Source organism: Heterodontus francisci, chromosome 9 (genome assembly GCF_036365525.1).
Source record: "Heterodontus francisci isolate sHetFra1 chromosome 9, sHetFra1.hap1, whole genome shotgun sequence".
Lineage (NCBI taxonomy): Eukaryota > Metazoa > Chordata > Chondrichthyes > Heterodontiformes > Heterodontidae > Heterodontus > Heterodontus francisci.
Genome location: NC_090379.1, coordinates 116,437,169 through 116,443,168, shown reverse-complemented (window position 1 = coordinate 116,443,168; position 6,000 = coordinate 116,437,169).

The following is a 6,000-nucleotide window of genomic DNA, read 5'->3' as shown; positions in this document are numbered from 1 at the left end:
TGACCACCTCCAGGCGCTTACCCATTGTCTCTCGAGACAAGGAGGTTAAAGAAGAAGAAGAAGAATCCATACCACTATATTACCTCCTATCCCATGTGCTCTAATTTTGCTAAGCAACCTCCTGTGGGGGACTTTATCAAAAGCCTTTTGAAAATCCAAGTATATCGAATTCTGTTAGTAACATCCTCAAAAAACTCCAACAGGTTCGTCAAACATGATTTCCCATTCATAAATCCATGTTGACTATGCCCAATCAGATCATTATTATCCAAGTATCGATTTATCACATCCTTTAGAATTGTCCCAACGATTGATGTAAGGCTAACAGGTATGTAATTCCCTGTTTTATCTATCCCTCCCTTCTTAAATAGTGGGGTGACATTTGCTGCCTTCCAAATGGATCAATGGCTTGCTCAGATCGGCGAGGGTAAGTGGTCTTGGCAAAGCTGCTCCATTGGTCTTCTCCCTGGCTCTGAGTCTTTAAGACAGAGGGTAGACAACGCATGCAGTGGAATGTGTGATCAGCCGTGGTGCCATACACTAAATGATTGTGCGCCAAGATGACGATTGGCATTGGTTATGTGCTTGCATGTGTCATGCGAAAGTGATATTGATGCTTGTATGCAATGCTTTTGATGCATCTTTTGACATGTCATTAAACCTGCACTGTCTCCTGCAGCATAAACGCACCCACAACCAGTGTGAGCGTACTAAAACGGGACGAGGTGTCCCTGACATCAGGATGATGACCTGGCTGTGGAGAAGGCGTCAGAAATTGCGGGAGAGGAGGGAGGCAGAGCGAATACAGATGGCAAGGCAGGATCTACAAGGTGTAAGGATGAAGTGTCATCTCCATACTTGCAGTCATATGTGCACACCAAAGGAAAGTTGTGCGAACTCATGTGCATCTGACGCTTAACGTGCCTCTGTTTGTGTCTCCGCCGCAGGTGCCCACACTTGAATCCTGGAATGTTGCAAGGCCCAAGAATCCTCTTCTGAGGAGGAAGAAGAAGCCAATGCCCCAGAGGGTGCACAGTCACCTGCCTCTTCTTCAACCTCCGCCAGCACAGATATAGCCACACGGTCTGCAGGGATTTAAGATTAGAAGCAGGGTCACAAGCTGGTGGTCATGACATGGACACGTGGCAGCAGCTGAGGGAGTATGTGCCAGCCAGGTCCCCTGACAATCGGAGGACTGCTGCAGACTAGGCCCCTGCTCAGCCCAATGCTCATGATGATCCTGTTTGTCACAATGAGCAATCTGCTGGATGTTCAGCAAAGCCACGTGGAAAATATGTCAGAGATGCCTGAGGTCATGCATTGCTTTGCGTGTGCCATGGAGGAATCCATGCAAGCCATGATGTCTGCCATGTTCCAGGGATTTGAGCGTATGGCTTCCTCAGTAGAGAGTCTGGTGGGTACCGTGGCGAGTCTGGTTCAGCACTCAAGCCATGTGCGATCTGACCTGCACTCCATTGCTGTTGCCATGGGCTCTATGCTGCAGATTCTAAGCAAGAGGGGGTCAAGGAACCTGGACTTTCCTATGGGTGCTCTTTCTCATCAGGGAGACAGGCAGGTGTCATCCTGCACACAGATGGAGGAGTTGCACGTGCTAGCTGCCCCAGGGCCTTCCTCTCGGGACACCCCCAGGGTAAGTGGCATCTCATCCTCCTCCCGACATTGATCCACTTACCTCCAGCAGGCAAGCACCAGTGCTGCAGACCCCCAGTAGGATGGAGCCATCAAGGCCCCGTTCCTCCAGAGGACACCCACAGTCATCCACAGCAACGGGGACTGTGCATTGAGCAGACTGCCTCCACCTGAGTTGCTAATGTTGGGGTAGCACCTAGACGTAGTGGTAGGAAACATAAGATGAAAAAGTTATGAACACGAAGGTGGCACGAATGTTGTAAATATTGTCCACATGTTCTCCATTTTCAATACGTCTTTATTTAGTTTAATATTTAATGCACTTCTCATAAGTCACTTGCTTGGTTTCATTTGAAAAGGAAAATGTTTATTGGAGGCGTATGGCAGGAACACGTTGTTGCTTGCAACGTCTTTCAGAAAGTGTCCAGTGCCCATTTATTAGTTTGATGTTAGCCTTCAGTCCTCAGTGATGGCTGTATCATGTCTGCATATTTATCAATGTTCAAACTACAAACACGCTTTCCATTTGTGGATCTGTGGTCACACCCTTACTGTCCTTGCCTTGTTGTGTTCCCCGTTGCATTGTAGCCCAGAGAACATTAGATCTGCTGGGCACATCGAAGTGTTGCAACGTTGTAGCTTCCTATGTGTGCGGGTTAATGCCTTGATGCATTACAATATTTTCAATAGAGGCACATGTCGCTTTCAATGAAGTGGATAGCATACAGGCCGTTTGCCACATCTCCACTGCGGGTTTATGTGCTGTTGTCAGAAGAGTCCTTCTTTATTACTACCACAAGGATTAAGACCTCAGGTGTATGTGAACATATTAGGAGAATGTATGTTTTCTCCTCCCAATGTAACTTTTTAAATTGGGTTATTGTTGGCTGCAACGTGAAAATATGAGGTGTTCCCTGATGTCCGTTGCATGTCTCTCCATGGTCCTTATATCAATAACGGTATCGTCATCATTGTTGTCCTCCTCCTCACCCTCGTCATAGTCTCAAATAGTTTGGATGGAGCAGTTTTTGTCAGGTGTGTCCAGGAAGGTTTCCTGACTCAATATGTAGATAGGCCGACTGGAGGGGAGGCTATGTTGGATTTGGTGCTTGGCAACGAACCAGGCCAGGTGGCAGATCTCTCGGTGGGAGAGCATTTCGGTGATAGTGATCACAACTCCCTGACCTTTACTATATTCATGGAGAGGGACAGGAGCAGACGGGATGGGAAAATATTTAATTGGGGGAGGGGGAATTACAATGCTATTAGGCAGGAACTGGGGAGCATAAATTGAGAACAGATGTTCTCAGGGAAATGCACAACAGAAATGTGGAGGTTGTTTAGGGAGCACTTGCTGCGACTGCTGGATAGGTTTGTCCCGATGAGGCAAGGAAGGGATGGTAGGGTGAAGGAACCTTGGATGACAAGAGATGTGGAACAGCTAGTCAAGAGGAAGAAGGAAGCTTACTTAAGGTTGAGGAAGCAAGGATCAGACAGGGCTCTAGAGGGTTACAAGGTAGCCAGGAAGGAACTGAAGAATGGACTTAGGAGAGCTAGAAGGGGACATGAAAAAGTCTTGGCGGGTAGGATTAAGGAAAATCCCAAGGCGTTCTACACTTATGTGAGGAACAAGAGGATGGCCAGAGTGAGGGGAGGGCCAATCAGGGATAGTGGAGGGAACTTGTGCCTGGAGTCGGAGGAGGTAGGGGAGGTCCTAAATGAATACTTTGCTTCAGTATTCACTAGTGAGAGGGACCTGGACGTTTGTGAGGACAGCGTGGAACAGGCTGATATGCTCAAACAGATTGAGGTTAAGAGGGAGGATGTGCTGGAAATTTTGAATTATATGAGGACAGATAAGTCCCTGGGGCCAGACGGGATATACCCAAGGATATTACGGGAAGCGAGGGAAGAGATTGCTGCGCCTTTGGCGATGATCTTTGCGTCCTCACTGTCCACTGGAGTAGTACCGGATGATTGGAGGGTGGCAAATGTTGTTCCCTTGTTCAAGAAAGGGAATAGGGATAACCCTGGGAATTATAGACCAGTCAGTCTTACGTCGGTAGTGGGCAAATTATTGGAGAGGATTCTGAGAGACAGGATTTATGATTATTTGGAAAAGCATAGTTTGATTAGAGACAGTCAGCATGGCTTTGTGAGGGACAGGTCATGCCTCACCAGCCTTATTGAATTCTTTGAAGATGTGACAAAACACATTGATGAAGGAAGAGCAGTGGATGTGGTGTATATGGATGTTAGCAAGGCGTTTGATAAGGTTCCCCATGGTAGGCTCATTCAGAAAGTGAGGAGGCATGGGATACAGGGAAAGTTGGCTGTCTGAATACAAAATTGGCTGGCCCACAGAAGACAGAGGGTGGTAGTAGATGGAAAGTATTCAGCATGGAGCTCGGTGACCAGTGGTGTTCCGCAGCGATCTGTCTGGGACCTCTGCTCTTTGTGATTTTTATAAATGACTTGGATGAGGAAGTGGAAGGCTGGGTTATCAAGTTTGCCGATGACACGAAGGTGGCTGGAGTTGTGGATAGTGTGGAAGGCTGTTGTAGGTTGCAACGGGACATTGACAGGATGCAGAGCTGGGCTGAGAAGTGACAGATGGAGTTCAATCTGGAAAAGTGTGAAGTGATTAATTTTGGAAGGTCGAATTTGAATGCAGAATACAGGCTTAAAGACAGGATTCTTGGTAGTGTGGAGGAACAGAGGGATCTCGGGGTCCATGTCCATAGATCGCTCAAAGTTGCCACCCAAGTTGATAGGGTTGTTAAGAAGGCGTATGGTGTGTTGGCTTTCATTAACAGGGGGATTGAGTTTAAGAGCCGCGAGGTTATGCTACAGCTCTATAAGGCCCTGGTTCGACCTTGGAATATTGTGTTCAGTTCTGGTCACCTCATTATAGGAAGGATGTGGAAGCTTTAGAGAGGGTGCAGAGGAGATTTACCAGGATGCTGCCTGGACTGGAGGGCATGTCCTACGAAGAAAGATTGAGGGAGCTAGGGCTTTTCTCATTGGAGCGAAGAAGGATGAGAGGTGACTTGATAGAGGGGTACAAGATGATGAGAGGCATAGATAGAGTGGATAGCCAGAGACTTTTTCCCAGGGTGGAAAGGGCTATCACCAGAGGGCATAATTTTAAGGTGATTGGAGGAAGGTTTCGGGGAGATGTCAGAGGTAGGTTCTTTACACAGAGAGTGGTGGGTGCGTGGAATGCGCTGCCAGCGGTGGTAGTAGAAGCAGATACATTAGGGACATTTAAGCGACTCTTGGATAGGTACATGGATGATAGTAGAATGAAGGGTAGGTAGTTAGTTTGATCTTAGAGTAGGTTAAAGGGTCGGCACAACATCGTGGGCTGACGGGCCTGTACTGTTCTATGTTCTATGTTCATCCTCATCTGCAGAGGACTTGTGTTCCTCCTGTTCCTCCACTTGCAGAAAATAGCCGTGTCTAAGTGTCAGGTTGTGCAATGCACAGCAGACAATAATGACTCATGAGACCCTCTCTGGTATGTCACGATGAGCCCCTCCAGACTGGTCAAGGCAGCATAAGTGCATTTTTAAAATGCCAATGGTGTTATCAGTGATAGTTCTGGTGAATGCGTGAGCAGCTCTGCATCTATCTTCAGCTGCGCTTTGGGGATGACATACTGGTGTCATCAACCACGTACAAAGTGGGTAACTCTTGTCACGCAGGATCCAGCCGTCCACTTCGGCTTGTTCTTCAAAAACTTCTGGCAGCTGGGATTTCATCAAAATGTATGAGTCGTGACAGCTCCCTTGGAAACGTTTGCAAGCCAGCATTATTTTTCTCCTGTGGGCGCAAACCAGTTTCATGTTCAAAGATTGGAATCCTTTGCGATTCACAAGTGCAGCAGGCTGGTCCCAGCCACATGAGTGCACTCCACGGAACCCAGTGATGGCGGTGAAGGCTGCAGATCTTGCTGCCTGGCCGTCCTCGTCTACAGGCATGACGAAATAGGGAATTGGTTACCTCTTTGATACACCTACGGGTCGCAGACTGAGATGCCACATATGTCACACGTTGATCTCTGGAGCACACTGGTAGGCAAACAGTTGAGTCCAGCAGTCACTTTGAGGGAAAGTGGCATGAGTTTCCCACCAAACCCAATGTGCTGTCTTCTTTTCTGTGTCTCAGAAATACAGCCAGGTTGAGTACATACGTACAATTATCTGTCTCCTCCCACTTGCCTTGCAATCCTTCATTGACTACGTGGTTTTCATTATTGTTCGAGAAAATGGTGCTTGTACAATTTAAGGCAAGTCTTCCCGCTGTCCAACCTCCTCCTGCCATCTTCCAGCCTGAACCCATCACCCT